Source organism: Pagrus major, chromosome 17, assembly GCF_040436345.1.
Source record: "Pagrus major chromosome 17, Pma_NU_1.0".
Taxonomy (NCBI): domain Eukaryota; kingdom Metazoa; phylum Chordata; class Actinopteri; order Spariformes; family Sparidae; genus Pagrus; species Pagrus major.
The window spans coordinates 6,902,162-6,919,358 of NC_133231.1; the positions used below are offsets into that span (position 1 = coordinate 6,902,162).

General features: G+C 41.7%; 1 protein-coding gene across 1 annotated transcript in view; it reads right to left on the minus strand.

Moving 5' to 3' along the window:
- The window catches only part of LOC141012132 (clathrin coat assembly protein AP180-like), a 54,372-nt gene that overhangs the window by 34,004 nt on the left and 3,171 nt on the right, over positions 1–17,197 (minus strand). The window lies entirely within an intron of this gene.

Below are 17,197 nucleotides of genomic sequence, written 5' to 3' on the forward strand. Positions count from 1 at the left end.
GGGGACATCACATACGACTGCCTTATTATTTTAGTTTGAAATATAATTTGAAAAGAACTCCTTCAACTCTTTTCTCTCACTCAGCTTTGTATTGAAATTCCAATAAACGACAAGTGTGGAGGATAGTGTGCCATTTTCTATGATTAAATGAAAATGACTTTTTTCTGGTTTATAATGCATGTCTCTATTTCCATGAAAAAAGTCCAGTAGCCTGTAGTAGGTGTGACTGAACAGATGACTGCATGAATAATCGTGCAAAAATTGCATTCAAGGTCACTTTGCCTCGACTGTCATGCTACAAGTCTGCTAGCGTTTTCGCTTCCTCTATCATACTTTCATCACGCCGTAATGATTGCTGTGCATGTCCTCTTCAGTAGTAAGGCAGCTGACACGCACACACACATAAACACACATATGCATGCACGCACACAGGGAGAAAGGGATAAGCCCTACAGGGATGATGAGTCAGCAGCCCGCATTGCTTTGCAGTCTCTATCTCAGTCTGTCTCACTCTCTGCCTGTCTGTCTCTGAACTTCTCACTGTGAGGGTCAGTAAACTGTGCAAACTGCACAGCCACAGCCACTTAATATACATACATTGCTGCATCAAACCTATTGTAAATGATGTCTTAATGGAAGTACAGTAAGAAAATGAATGTACAAAAGATTATGGCTTTAATTCAAGGTATTATTTGTTGCCAGGCGGCCTCTGGTTCTGCACTGCAGCTGACAATTGAATCAAACAGTGGTTCCACGCTACGACGTATCTTTTCTTTGTCTGTTCGGCTATGGCGGCTGTAGCTACTTATGATAAACACAGCATGCAGGAGGATGTTACAAAAAACCCTTTCATCAACTCAATCTTCAATGAACCCTAATGTGAACTGACGTTAGTGTATTTGAAAATGGGGCTGGACACATTTTTGATAAATATTTAAACATGCAGGAGAATAAAACATAATCCTGCAGAAAGAGAAACAGAGAGTCTCTGGTCTGATTGAGATGCTGAACAACAATCCAGCAGGATCTCCTGACTCACCATCTCCCGCGCCTTCCTCCTCAATTATTCATACGTGTGAGTGTGAGTAAGAAAGAGAGGGAGAGAGTGCAAGGCAGCTCGATATGGGGCCCTTGTCGAGTGCTAGCACACACAGAGAGTCACGGTGACTAAGAATTACTTGCATGCTTGGAAACTCCACATCCTGTGTGCTGCAACATACAGAAAGTCACAAATATTTGTATCACCCCCGTTCCAGCAAAATATAACGTGATGCGCAGAAATTTCAAACTAATCGTTCTCTAAGACAAATCATTTACAGAGCACTCCAGTGATTTAGTATTGAATTTTCATATACAGCAGGCAGAGCTTCAGAAACAATCCAAAACAAACTGTCAAACTCTGTCTGATTGATGCCCACATCTTTCAAACTCCAGCACAGGCTTTCTGCTCGTAGTCTCCGAGCACAAACCGTGACAATCCTGATGGCGTGACCACGGTTGCTGTCTTTTTTTTACTTGTTTCTCCAGAGCCACAGAGGATATTATATAATTGTTTTCACAGGCTGAGCAGTACTCTCTATGGATAGTACACTGATCTTGGTGTGAAAAATCCGTGTAGTTCCCAATTAAAGGCAAAATTCTGCCCTTAATTTTGTAGTTTGATGAACAAGTCAGGTGAGAGTCCAGTCCAGTCCAAACCCTCTATGCTATCCTGCTTTTGGTAACTACCTTTTAAAGCTGCACTCCTCGATGTTTTTATATTATCAGTTGATTCAGTGAAGACATGTAATGTCAAAGGATTTACTGGTAGTAGGTACAATTTCCATATCTCTCGGCTCATTGCATTGGTTTTACAACCTGCAGCTTCACAGTTTTGGTTCACTCTCACTGTTCTTACCGGCATCTGCATCCATTGAATTTCAGCACTAAAATAAAGCTAAAAAAAACCCACTGTGCACTCACTGCCCAGCACAGCTATCGAGAAGCTGGCGGACACAGTAGGGCAGTATTTGAATGCAAATTAATTCAAGTACTGAGAAAGAGAGATGAGACAAAAAAAGTCCATCTATCTGGGCGAGTGCAGGAAGTGCCACATGATGCCTCACTGATAAAAGCTTGATGCAGAATGTGGACTCAGCTGAGAGCTACCATGGAGAAGTGGTGGTACTGTACCACTGAGAGTAATTACATGGTGAGTCTGTCCATCTGTAAGAGCAGTTATCCAACAGCTGGTGATTAATGCGATAGTCACATCTACACTTAAATCTACAGAATCACAGGTTTTCAACTGCATTCGAGTAGAGCCCCCTAGACCACAGTGCTACTTGAAGCAGCACACATGCACAGACACACACAGATGCAGCCTAACTGCTGGCTAAAGGGCTGAATATTGCTGTTGTAATAAGTAACATGAGAGTATTTTTACTCATGAACAAACATCCGTACTGTTTTTTATGGATCCTGAAAAGTTGAGATAGAGACGATTACTGTAAACAAATCAACAGAGTCATTATTAACAGCTTTTACTGGCCTCTACGCTGCATTATGGAGGATGTCATATGTACTGCCCTCCACTCAGTCTTCACACAGGAGGCAGAGACACACACCCCTGCCTACATCAGTGGAGTTGAGGTGGAGCATCAGTGATATCGGTGAAGCGACATGTCTCCACAGAGTCCAGAGGATACTAAAAGACAACACCCACCTCAGCCACAGTCTGTTCACCTTGCTACTATCTGGCAAAGGTTACAGATGTATGCGCTGCCGTACCGCCAGACTACTGAGCAGCTTCATCCCTCAATCTGTGAGACTCCACAGTTCATCGGCTTCACTCCACCATATGAAAAATTTAGTTTTTTTGTTTCATTTTAGTGGCTAAAAAGGACTCAAACTCAATTTCGTTTTGCAACCCTGTTGTTGTTAAATGATATACATATATAGGCCCACACATGTTTACAACAGGATCTGTTTACAAGACATGTAATATTAATAAATACATTCTGATTAAAACAGCAGAAGATGAGTCTAACAGTCTCTTGTACTGTTGTCCTTGTACCAAATTTCTGTCCCTCACTGACAGAGCATGTCCTTCATTTAAAGCCCGGGGATTTTTAGCTGTTACACAAGGTTATTCGTGACATAAGGATTACAAGAGCCTCCAAACTATTCTACACATTTGTTACATTGTGCACACATACACACACCCTGCACACACACATCCTCCCCTGTTCTAAATTTACAAACACAGCACCTGAGCCGTCATTGTGCAGCACAGCGAACAGAGAGAGGAGAACCAGCGGTCTGACATGTCCTCATCCTCTACAGTGTGTTTGTGGTTGTGAAATAAGGGGGGTGAGAGACAAGAGGAAAAAAACACATCCACACTAACAGACATTCATGTCCAACGCTTCAGAATGCAACCAGATATGAATCAGCATATCTAGCTTCATCTGTAATGCATGAAATTTCCAGTGCAATTTTCTCAAACTGAAACCGTCCCATGATACAAGCGGACCCTGGGGAGAATCACTGTCTCAAAAATGAATTAATCCTTGAAAGTATTTTCTGTGTAGCCGCGGCTTGTTGTAGCTCACTCTTCCACACCAGAACACTGCAGAAAACACAAAGATTTGCATTCAAGTGACTTATTCATAACAATAAGCATAGCCAGTGGGGTTGACTCTGAAACAACTCTTCCTTCTGCGATTTCAACCTCTAGAGAGCAGTTCTATGCTGGCAGATGTCACTGAGCATGCTCAGGGGTTTGGCTTCTTGTTTACAGTGCTTTTCTTTTTGCTGGGCTGTGAGGAATAACAGAGACTGGTTATGTTTATTGTAATGGAGGTATATGTCGCACAGTACAACAATAATGGCTATTTAATGCGTTTTTAATCACTTTTAGATATGTTCTAGTCAGGAGGTACAGCATTAGCAGCACTCCTTAGTGGGATAGATTCATCCTTGGTTTTGGTCTCTATGTATTGTGTGTAAATACACTGCTATCTAGCCAAATACTGAAGTTATCAAGCTACAAGCTATCTCTGTGATCACAGTGGTCCGTGTAGCCTACTGGGGAAAGTGTGAGTGTCCACATCCAGCTGTCAGACATCAGTTCATGCATGTGGAGATTATGCACTGTCCAGTAGAGACACATTTTTGGCATGTATTGTCCATGTAGCCAAAGCCTGAAATACCTTATTCCTCTTGGCAATAGATGTCTATTGTTGTCCAAAAACTATTAACAAGCGTCTACAGCCATGCTCGCAGCTCTGTGCGGCTGTATTAGGCACAGTGGTGCCTTCAGCTAAATGCTAACACTGGCATGCCAACATGCTCACTGGCTGTGCAGCGCCAGCATGCAGATTTGTACCATGCTGACCGTCTTAGCTTACTTTGTTATAATGCTTGCATTTGCTAATTAGCACTACCACAAAGTACAGGGCATGAATGTCCGTAAAAATAATTTCATGGCTGAAAACGCATAAATGAGTCGTATCCAACTTTTTCTTGGATAAATGTGGCCACTGTAGTTTATTTTGAGTCAATCCTGCAGATGTTGTCCACACCAGCAGAACTGCCAACAACAAATGCATTATTTATTCCTGTTTGATTTGATATTTGCTTAAAATCACAAGTGTTTTAGAAAATTATGGTCTATACTATACAGACATATACATATACATATACATATATAGGAACCAAAGAGCTGGAGTGCCACAGACAAGGTAGGGAAGGAAATATTGATCGACCAATGCATTGTTAGTTTTGTCCGTTTTTTTATAGGATCTACTGACAAGAGTTATTCTGTAAAGGTGTCCCAAGCCAGAGGGCTCGTATTGACTGATTTGTCGACTCTCACTCTTTGGACTCCTGTGCTCTATTGACCCACACAGTGTCACATAACTGTCACTTAATACCACACCAGGACGCCCTGCAGCATCTGCCACACCCAGCACACAACTGGCAGCACTCAGATTTCACACAGCAGCCTTTAACATATCAATAACTGTAAGCGATATCAAAGCTGCTGTGTGTGGGTACAACTGCAGGCAGACTGCCAGGCACGCATGCACCACAGGACAGACTTAAGCATTTACGCAAAAGCTGCGTGACGCACACACGCAACATCCTCCACATAATTTTCAGAGATGGATTTTTACAAATGTACCATTGAGCACGACATTGGACGTGACAAGGTGGTTTCCTAGGCAACAGGCTCTCATTTTTGCAGTTGCATCAAGGATGCAGTAAGATTCCTTTAAATTGTCTTCACAGGTGCCAAGTGATGGGGGTCAAAGCCAGATGTATGAGTCACACCAGCCTTCACACAGCTGAAAGATTCAACACTGAATTCTTATAAATAGTAATACCATTCACATAACCTCTGTGCTGATTTGTGTTATTTTCTATACTGTGAATATGTATATCTATATTTCATACAGATCGATATTATTAATAGGTGACTCAGGCACATGAGGACTGGTGTATTCAGTGAGCTCTATCTACGTAAGAGTGCAGAGTGCACTACAAGCCATGCTGCATGAGTGATTCCTTGTTGAGCTACACATGAACGGACCATGAAGGCACAGTGTTTATTTATAGCTTCTCTCACCCTCAAGCAACATACAGGGGGAGAGAAAAAATACCCAGAATGCACTCTGTCCCAGCGTAGCATAGCACCAATGTGGTGTGGCAGCTAAACAAAGAGGAAGCCATTGAGATCCAGACACGGTGGAGGCTGGAAGTGACATCTGAGGCAAAAGCTGGCATCTCACACAATGCTGCTGCTGCTGGTGGATGCAGATAGCAGCGCTGCCTTCATATAGACATTTTCAGTGACATTTCACTCAGCTATTGCTTGGTGGAGTGTGTTTTCTGTTTTCCACATTCATTCAGTACCAGATGTCGTTGAAGTGTGTTGTGTTCATTGTTAAATAAAAACAACAGATTTCATAGCAAATAAACTGGATATCAGGGACATTACTTTCTTTGATTTTTTACTGGACTAATACGTCAATAAACAGAGCTGATATCAAAGGCACTGTGTGAGTTCAACTCAGGGTGAACTGCAATCATCATCACACAACACTTCACCAAGAACAAAACACAAACAAGAAAAAACTCTGTTTTATTGTCTAAAGGCAGATTTTCACATGTACCAATAAGTACCAATGGGGACATGCCACAGTGGATTTTATTGGAACTGAAGAGTTTAACAAAATTCATTTTAGTTTGTTCAGCTTAAGGCAGCCACTGGCTTTTTATTCATTTCTGATATGAAAATCCCATAGGAGACTCATTAAACTGGCATGAGTTGCTTTCAGTGTTTCATACTGTACCAGTATAAAAATTAAAGAAATTAAAGGATGCCTGCAATTATAAAAAATTTTTTTTAAAAAATTTAAATTTGAGAAAGTTGCAGTTTGTCATAAATCTAATCAAGTGTTGTGAAAATAAGTCAAAAGAAAGACTGGACACCCATCAGTCGAATAAGTGATGTCGTCTTGTTTAACCAGTAACCGAGACTCTGTAGAGCCAGCTAGCTATATTAGCTAGCTCACAAAACTGACGAATAACCGCACAGCTGTCAGTATGGCCAGACTTGTTGTAGTTTTGACCATTTATAGTACTTTTTCTGTGCCAAGGTGATGGCCATTGGCCAAATTTCCCAAACACAGTGGCCCTGTTAGCAAACTGATTATCTGTGAAAATGTGATTTATTGCAAATTGGTCACTATCTCTAACATTAAGGCGGTTGGTATAGCTAGGTTAAGTGAGACAGTAGTTGCTGGGTTCAGGCAGTAAGCTATACCTTAGGAAACTATACCTTATGTGAGGTATAGCTTAAGTAAGTACAGCTGTAAGAGAGTGAGACTAGTAGCTTGGTCAGATAACCGCTGTTTGTTAGCTGTTCGATGAAAGACAACATACCGTCTCAAAGCCTGCTCTGTTGTGAAGAGTACGCTATGTGACTGACAAACATGTTCAGTGCTAGCAGCTAAAAGGTGTTAGCTTGCTTTGTTGGGTAAATTAAGCCTGTCACTCATTAGCGTGCCGTCAGGAGAGAGGAAGAAGCTTTCTTAGTAAGTTTAAGACGATAGTGGGACACCAAAACAAACCATGTGCAATGCTGTGACATCTTTCTATGCTGATGAACCTGTAACACACCATGTCCAGTCATGGTGGCTATCACTGCTCTTACTACTGTCTCTTTCTCTTTGTTTTATTATCCAAAAAAAAGAAACTGAAAATGCTTATTATGCACATTTTAACAGGAACTAGATGCTGACAGATATTGGGCCGATATAATTATTTATCAAAAATGAACACTTTGCTGCTGCTTTTAACAGCCCCCTCCTCCTTTTTTTCTCGCATGATTGCACTTAAATGTTGTTTTTTATGTTTGTTTTTAATGTTCTTTTATACGAGCCTGTCAAAGAAAAAAAATTTCTGTCACTCATGACAGACAATAAAGTCTATCTATCTATAAATACTCTCATGAACCTTCGACAGGCTGACTTACGTACTAAGTCATGTTCTACATGTATCATTAAGTGACTGTGTAGCAGATAGATGTTTCCTCATTGGTCTGCAGATCAGTCTTTCTCTAATGATTATTGCTGTCCTTCTTGCCCACAGCTCTAATGTCTGCCTGACTACTGATGCTCTCAGACATAAAAAAAAACAACATACCCACATTACAGGCAATATATCTTCATACTAAGCATCATCAGTCTAGCATCTCTTCCTGCCTGCAATCATTTTGTCCTCCCTTGTCCTCCCTAGCTCCCTTCGTCCCATAGCTGCTCGTCTCCCATGAGGCTTTGTGTCTTCCCTGTTTGAATAGAATATCCCTAGCTTGTGCCTTGTGTATTTTTGCTCCTCCAAGAAAGGAGACAGAGACAGATAGCCACCTTGTATGCTGAGCCAAATAATGCAGCAGGACAATTTGTTTCCTATTACTTCTTTTTCTGGCAGAGAAAAATCTGTATCTATGAGCAACAGTAGGTTTGTTCAGGGCTGTGGAAGAACAGAAAGGGAGGGCGGGAGGTGTGAAAGTAACAATGAAATAAAGGGTGAAAAGAATCAGTTGATGCAGAACTATTAAAATTACTCATGCCCTCCTGATGAATGTTTGTACCGCGTATTCCTGACACTGAATTTGGCCATATGCTTCTGAGATTGCAGTGGTATATAAAGAAAAGGTCATTTTCTCCTTTATTTAGCTCAACCCATTAAAGGCAGAGTAGAGCTGTCCCATTGGTTAACATCCAAGCCTTAAAAAGAAATCCAAAAGAAATTCCTAGAGCTCCACGCAAGTTGCACAGATGAAGAAAGCTTGAGCTAAGATTTCTAGTAATGTCTAGTGTTTGCATGAGTAAGTACCGTAATCATATGATAATCTAAGAAGTCAGAAAACACTTAACTGTGCTGCAGGTCAACATCTGGAGGTCTCGGCAATCTTTCCTTGACAACAGACATGGTTCCACTATCACATTAACACAGTGGGACATATGTTGCAGAATAGTAGTGCTGTGTCCGAAACACATGGATAAGTAGGCTATGTATCTCAAGATTGTCAGAGAGCACCTGAGGGCTTCTTGGAATATTTCAGATGCAGGAAAATAAAGATACATGACAAGTGAAAAAAAAAAAGGTTTTGCTAAAACCCAACTGACTCACTAAATAATTCCCTTGAACAGCGTTTTTTCCAATCTTAGTTTAGCAGCACACCAAGTCTGGCTTTGGATTTCTCATGTGCACATAAGGAATTAATTAGATTATAAATGAATCTTCTTGTGAGTAGCTCACTACCAACAGCAGCAACCAAGTATCACTTCCAAAGCCACAGCACGCCAATAACAACTACACTAGTTTGTGGGGTAAAGAGGTTATATAAAGAACAGTCATGTTTACAACTGAGACCTGTGTAAATCCGTGAGTTCCGTGTTGTTAAATGTTACTCTGTCTTGGTCCGTCTTCCCCTGTGTTGCCTCCCAGCATTTCTTTCCAGTGTTTCCTTCAGTGTTTTCTCCAGTGTTTCCTCATGCCTCCCATTTGGTATGTTTCTGATTTTGGTTTCTTGTTTCTCGTTTGATTTGAACTTTGCTTTTCTGTTGCACTTTGTTTAAGCTTTTAAGTTGCTACTTTGTTTTTGGTCCTAGTGACTCATTTTTGGTTTCTCCTGGTTTGTATAGATTTATGGTGTTTTGTATTTTCAGCTTTTATTTCATTAAAGCTTGCTTTTCGTTCCCCCTATGCTGCCTCCTGTGTGTTGTCTGCGTTTGGGTCCTCTTCTCTTGTGACAAAGTGTAACACATTTTATAGTTTTCCTTAAAATTATTCTAATATTATGGCTAACTATGTCTAGTTGGGCTTTTCCATGGTCACCAGATGCTAACCCCCCTTTCTTGGAGTGATTGGTACGGTGTGTCATTCATTCATGAAGATCTAGGTCAACAACTTTATCAAGTGAATACTACCAACACTATTATTATTGCTTAGCCCACTTAGCTAACACTTCCAAAAGTCTTGAAAGTGCCATCGGTGCATCAGTTATTATGATACTTTCTCACCTACGCTAGCTCCACGGAGCCCCAGAAGTATAACCCTGAATGGTTTCCCCAGTAACCTCTTCAGTGACCTCCCCAGGAAACTTGTGGATACCGTAAGAACATCCAGTCTTCTACGTTGACGATCAACTGTTGTTTAATGATGGCTGTTTTACCTGGGACATGCAGGTTTAGCATCAGTCTTTCAGCATGATAGCGTGTATGTAGCCACCAAGTGCATATGTAACCTCTTGTACAAGAGTCTCCTTTTAGAATGAGTCAGCAGGAAACATTAAAAACTCAGCCGGACATAATGTTTTAAACCAACTAATGGAGCCTAAGTAGCTTCCTAGCTAGAGCTCTTCAAATCTGTCAGCAAATGTTGTCATTTCAGATGGAAACATAAATGATTTCCCAGCCAGTCTGCCTTTGTCTACCTCTGTCTGAAATCAAGAAAAAATTGCAAGAATGGAAAGCCTGACAGGCGCAGTGACAGTAACGGACAAGGGTGAGCCTTGTAACAAATGTTCAGTTTCTAAATGTATCTTTGACTAAATGACATACAGACCTCCAATGTAACTTTAAAGAAGTTGTTGAATAGTTCATAAATAATTGATTGATTTCACTGCTTGTGTGGCACGTTGAAAGCCAGATTCATCTTTGCACCTTGGTCTAAGAGATTGATTAATCCTTCTCAGACAGGCTGCCGCACAGCTTTCTAAACTAGACCAAACTTTGTAAAAGCCATCTCAGTGTTCCCACAGGTTCTCCTTTATCCTGTGATTAAGTCAGTGGGGGGACACTTTTATCGTGACAATATTTATCGCAAAGTCGGGTCCTGAGGCAGAACTCAGCAGTCGGACAGAGTAATAAAACTGCAGGACACCCAAGCCTCTATGCATTATTGATATGCAGCCTGGGTATTGACATGGCCCCTTTACTGTTTGAGCTGCTGGAGAGGCTGCTGCTGCTTACCTGCACAAAGGACTGTATACCCAGGTACAGCAGACCTCTGTGTGTACCTTCTGCCCATTTAAGTGTAATAAATCCCCCCAACAGACACGACTGTGCTGTAATATTTATGTTTTTATCCTCAGACTAGCAGGCTCAAGGGCACTGCGACCTCTGAAGAGCATCAGAAAAAGGACTGAGAGGCGAGGAAAGAGGTGGGTGGTACTAAGAAAGGAGAAGCAAATCAATTTGAAATGGCTGCTCAGATTTAAAGAGGATAATGATAGCAGCTGTATGGGGGATCCTGGTCCCAGCTCATTAATCTGGACACACACTGTTGGTAGGACAGCCCAACTCCCACACATTGTTTGACATTAGAGAGACATTCTGGGGCTTGCAACGATACCCGCTGTGAGATCAGCGCTGCAGTACACGCTGGGATCTCTTACCAGCCTCCTTTCACATTCCTCTGTTGACTGCAACTCCCCATTAGACGAGCAGTGCACAGAATCATTAATGGAGGAAAGAGAGGAGGACTGAGTGGGAGAGGCAGAAGATGAGGACCAATTGAAGGGACAGAAAGGCTGGAGGATGCTTCAGAGTTTTTCTCCTCACATACAAGCATCCTTTATATTGACTCATACTTAAACTGGACGCATGTATTGTGACAGCAGTTAATGACAAATTTGAAAAAATTGTGAGAATCTAGTCCTCACACAGGAATTTAACTGAAGCAGCAAGAAAAAATGTCTAGCAGCAGTTCCAATGAAGATATCCACATTGACAGCGTGGGGTCAGCAAGTGGAGGTGCTTCAAAAAATGGTTTCTTTATTGCCTGAGTTTTACTGACGTTTTTCATGTTGAGGCTTTCTGCCACAGTATTTTCAGATTGACAGTCCATGGACACGACAACTTCAGCTACTGTTGCCAGGAGACATAATATCCTTCATGCGCATTTTGCTGGTTCGTACCTGAAGCAAAAACATAATCCCAAAGCAAAGTACTGACAAAAGAGATGCTGAGAACACTAAAGGTGATCCATGTAACAATTGGAGGCAATTTACACGTGTTAATCTCTTTTTTATTGGCCCTATGGGAACGGACTGTGTCGTGACATGAAAAATGAGACCTTCCCCGTCTCTCTCGGTTCCCTATACAAGCCTGTGGACGATTTGTATGGGTTGATTTATGCTGCTGGACTGCTGATTTCTTTGTGAGGGACTTGGGTCGGATCTTCTGTGACAGTCGAAAGGATGTGACTTTAGGCACCTTCTCAGTGCCTCTCTCTGCTCCACTACCAGAGAGCAACAGCAGCTAACATCAATTTAGAAATGGGGTCCGCTAAAATAAACTAACGACCAGTTCCACAGAGCTTCTCTAATATTCCTAGATTGCTAAAGTGGGTGTCACTTGTTATTATACAGCAACTGTAAGGTGATGATTAGCTAGCCTGCCTGTGTGAAACCACAGCTTGTTGTGTGACACTTTGGGTTTTGTAGCAAACATGATATAACATGTTAATTACTGAGCTTTAGAGGGGCTGGTGGACATACTTTTTTTTACCATAAGACAGAGCCAGGCGTACTTTTTCTCCCCATTTCCAGTCGTTATACTATGCTAAACTAATACCCTGCTGGCTCCAACTTCTTATTTTGCGTACAGACGTCAATCTTATCATCAGATTATCAGTAAGAAAACTAGTTAGCCCAAGTTTCTAACTATTTCTTTGAACTCTATATAAACTATAGAAATAGTGAGGATTTGATGCAGAACTATACATTGTGAAGTACATCTTGCTTTAACCCAATGAGCTTGATTAATTTCAATGTACTTGAAGTGCAACCTGTGCAGCTGCGTGCCATGACAGTGTTTGTGAAAATAAAAATATCAGATAGAGACTGAGTACGAACGACCTAAACATGTGTACTAAGCATGTATACTAGCACATGATTTACTGACAGAGCCCTCTCACCCCTCACTCTCTCCTCCCCTCCCCCATTTCAGGGAGACAGTCGGCCTGTCAAATGTGGTAACACATTGACGGTGACTCATGTTGTGGTAACAGCACCTTAGCAGCCAAAGGGAACTCAGCACGCTGTTTATGTTTCTCACTGCTCATCCTCCTGCTTTCTCCCCACCCTCTCCAAACACACACACACACACACACACACACACACACACACACACACACACACACACACACACACAGCAGGTCATGTATCCTGCATTTGCTCTGAGCAGAGCATAATCGCATCACTGTGTTAAAAAACCTGTTAATTGGAGTGACTAGATTTAGAGCGGCAGCAGAGCTGGTGATAATTATTGCAGCAAACACAGACAGAATGTGAGCCGTGACGCCTAATCAGAATCAAGGTCACCACGATAAACACTGTCAGTGTTAAAAACGTGTGGATGTAAAGAAGAGAGAGAAGCGACCGCGAGAGAAGGAATATGATGGTGGACATTTTTGAAAACATAACTTTCAAGCTATAAACCTGTTCTAACTCTCTTAACAGTGTGAGCTTTAAGAGGTCAGGCCAACATGAGTAGCAGTAGAGAAAGATGGAGGCTAAGCAGCAGCAGGAGTGGTGGGGCCTGTCTTTGAAAACAGAGCCATCTTCATTTGGCAGACGTTCAAACCATGTTACACTCGTGCTTTAGCTGTCTCCCTCGGGCTGCACATACCCTGCATGTCCTCTGATCTCTGCCCTGGGCCTTTAGATTCACACTGAGGAGCAGCTTGGTTGTTATATCCACCAATCAGATAAATGCTGCCTTTAAGAAGTCTTTGCTTGTCGCACATCCGGTTGCTTCATGGCGGAAGTAGTAACAAAATGGGCCCTCTGACAAAACTAATTATTTGGCAGCTGCTGTTTTAGGTTTTAAATCCAGCAGCAGAGAGCTGCAGCAGCAGACTGAAGTGGAAAAAGTGTGCACCGGGCAATTAACTGACAATTTAATTAATGCATTTGCCAGATGTTGTGTAACCCAGTCCAATCAATCCAAATTGACAGAATCACCGCAGTATCCTAAACACGGTCCTAATGGAGCGTGAGATGGGTAAGAGGGCGAAGTGGGCTAGTCTAAAATATGGTGGCGTCGCTACGTCGTCGTCAGTGAACATGGCATGTGTGTGCCATTCCTCCATCTTGAACCCCTGAGTCGTGTGCCTGCCAGCCAGCCAGATGGTCACACTACTCCACCAAGAAGACAATTCAGAAGCCAAGTCTTGAGTTGGACTAAACCACATTTAAAGGTGGTCTGTGTCATCAAATATTAAGTACCTGCTGTAGCATCATTTGCTACAACCAAGACAGACAACCAGAAATTAAAATATATTTTCATATAAATGTCTTGGCCACCTGTTGAGGGTCTGGGTTTCAAGTAACAGTATCTTTAGATATCATCAGACCATTAGTGAGAAGACTGTCAGTCTGCACAAGGTGGAATCTGCTGCATTAAAGGCACCCTGTAGAGTTTCCTTGTAAACAGGCAAACAAAAATCAGCATTTCTTACCAAAATGCATTATGTGCATCCTTTTAGGTCCAACAAACATATTGGATGCACTTCCTTACCAATAACACATTAAGATCAAATCAGATTTCAAAAATATGTTAAACCCTGAATTGTTTAAATCTATATTTGCTAGTTAGGTCTTCTTCTCGCCTGCATACTCGCATGTTTGCATGTGCGTCCTCCTGCACGTTCAAGCACCAAAAAACATCGCTCCATTGCTTCACACAGACTCGTCGGTACATGTGCCTCAGCCAAGCGGGTTTGCGTGCATAACCTGGTGATTAAATGTAGGCTAATTACTGAAAAGTTTAGTTTAAAAATGAATTGACTTTTTAATTTTACTTTTTTAATTCACATTTACCTTATGGCACAAAAAAGGAAGAGGGTACTGTTGATACCAAGCCCCCAGGAGTGCCAAGCTTTTAAGCCAATTTGACACGGTAGCCAAACCTGATTAAATGCAGAGGGCCCAGAAAGACTTGTTTTCCCATAGGCTTACATCGTGAGAGAAGCGTCTGTAAAACTGTAGCTACAATTTTTTTAGCCTCACAAACGACTCATTTCATTAAAATTTGATTCATTTGGTCTGATAACATTTGGTCTAGGAGAGAAAATAGTTTTATCCCCATTCAAATTAGCGAGGGCTAAACTAGAAGTCTCTAGTGAACCCCACAATGTGGAATATATGTGGAAAATCTCAGTAATTTTATCCCAGGACGTTGAACTTTAGGAATGATGTAAATGCTGTATCCATTTCTCATTATATGTCCATGGTTGTTACACATTAAGCTTTCAGACTGCCAGCCTTCTTCGCAATGGACTTCTTTGTTCACAGCAATTATCCTAACGCCATTTAAACTTCAGCCCATTCATGCTGTTGACTCACAGCTGCACCTCCTCCAAGTCTGCACCACCCTGCTCCTTTCCAAAGAAAAGACACTCTATTGGATCCTCACTCAAAGTCCCTTTTTTCTGGTATGTAGCCAACAGCATGTGGCTTACGTGCAGCTCTCTGTGTGTATGTGAAGTTGCGTGTGTGTGTGTGTGTGCTTGCAGGCACACACATGCAGCCAGAGCAAGAGCCTTCTGTAAGACACACTCAGGCCATGTGGGGTGTCGGGCAATCTGTGCCGCTGCCGGAGCTCTAATCTTTTAAGAGTTAGGAGACTTCTGATCTGTATCACAGTCATCTGTCAGGCTCTTCAAATAAATGGCAGTGTGTTGTGCTAAATGTCTAGAGACACATATCTACCATTGTGCTATTAATGGGATTACTTTTTTCTTTTAGCCTTTCCTTGTACTGACAGTCCGCAGTTTGTGGTCTGAAGACACAAACCGTTTGGTCATAGTCTCTCAGCACTTTATAGTTACGGGTCAGTTTTAGGGTTTAAAACAAACTAAGAGTTGCCACCAATTTGCAAAAGAGATGTAAGCCTTTAAAAAGCATGTCTGTTTCTACCTGCATCCCAGACTTTTCTGTTGTTTTCTATTTATGGTGCCTTTGATCCTTGAAGAGGCTGCAGGACCTAATTCAGTCTAAAAGCTCTCTGATTCTCTCAGTTTTTCTCTCTCTGGGGTTTTGGGGTCACAGCACGAGGAAGCTTACTGCCCTGCTGTTCTCTGGATGTCCCTTGAACTGGATCAGCTGAGCAACAGACCAATACACATTTAACTGTCAGTGGAACAATCCATATGAGATTATTTTTAGACCATGGACACATATCTGTTGAGACCTGGATTTAGGATTGAGATAATACAACAAATGAGTCCTGTAATTGTTTGGATATGCAGCACAGTGCCAGACGGAGGTGAATGCCTGCTTTATTCATGATAGTGTTTTGATAAGGCTGAGCAGATTGACTATTTTTAATGGAGGTCTGAATTGATTGGTTGAGCTCACTCTGAGCGTGAGATGAAAGCAAGATGAGAGTTGTCTTCATCATCTTAATTGATCTGTTACTGTCACATTTCAGCCAGAAACCCAGAAATTAGAGACTCAAATGCGAATTTACTATGTAAGAGGGCAATCAGTATCTTTTTAAGCATCTTAATATAATTAAAATATGTAGATTACTTTAATAACAGTCAGAATGTCCAGGAGCCAAACACACAAAATCCACGTGAGGCTGATATACTGTATGTGCAAACAGCAGAAATTACCCATATTCATGTCGGACCATATCAGCATGATGGGAAGATCTCTGAAGTGGAATAGGAGGTTAATTATGAAGATGACTGATTATGTCAGTTGATTGGTGAAGGATGTATCAGTCCAGATACTGTATAACACAAAAATAAATCAGAATAAAACACATCTATGGTTATTATGATGGCTGTAAAGACTTATAGTATAGTAAGGGTATTTTTTGTGAAGCTCCTCCATGTGAAGCAGTGCAGCAGTGGAGCCTCCTGACAATGTTCTATGGGAGCTGCTTCCACGGATGATGTACGTGAATATTTCTAATAGCAGTCGAATAAAAAAAGAACTGGATGTTTTCCAGTTGACCCAGCGGCACATTGGGTAAATGTCAACAGTGGATGAAATTGGATATAATGTCAGACAATATCCCTGAGGCAGCTCCTCCAATATGACATTAATTTACCTTTCACATATTTATCCAAGACCTTTACTTATGAGGCAGCTCATCCCAGTAACCAAACAGACCTGTACTCTGTTTAAACTGAAGGATTTTCCATTTAAATTAATCAAATATTTTCATTGATTTGTTGGCTTTAATACACTGAGCTCATGACTATCTTGGCTAGACCTAGGATGTGTCCAAAATACGCAACTGGACGAGAGTCCAAAGGAAGTGACTTTATCCACGTCCTCGAGTGCCTTGTCTCAGTGCCTCTCTCAGCTCCGCTAACAGAGAGCAACAGTAGCTAACGTTAGTTTATAAATGGATTACACTAAAAGCTAAGAGAGCTTGTGAAACATAGGAAACTCGCTGCTTGCATACTCCCAGCTGAAACTACAGGGGCCATGCTATCAGACTATTGCCTCTGGCCGGTACAGAGTGGTATTATGAGACAGCACGGGCTAGCTGGTTAGCATGCTAACTACAGTAGACATATCTGCAACACAGTACATAGACGGCTTTAACAGCTAGCATTAGCCACCATAAGTTACCGGTCATGGTTAGGGTTAGGGGTTAGGGTTAGTCAGAAAATGACT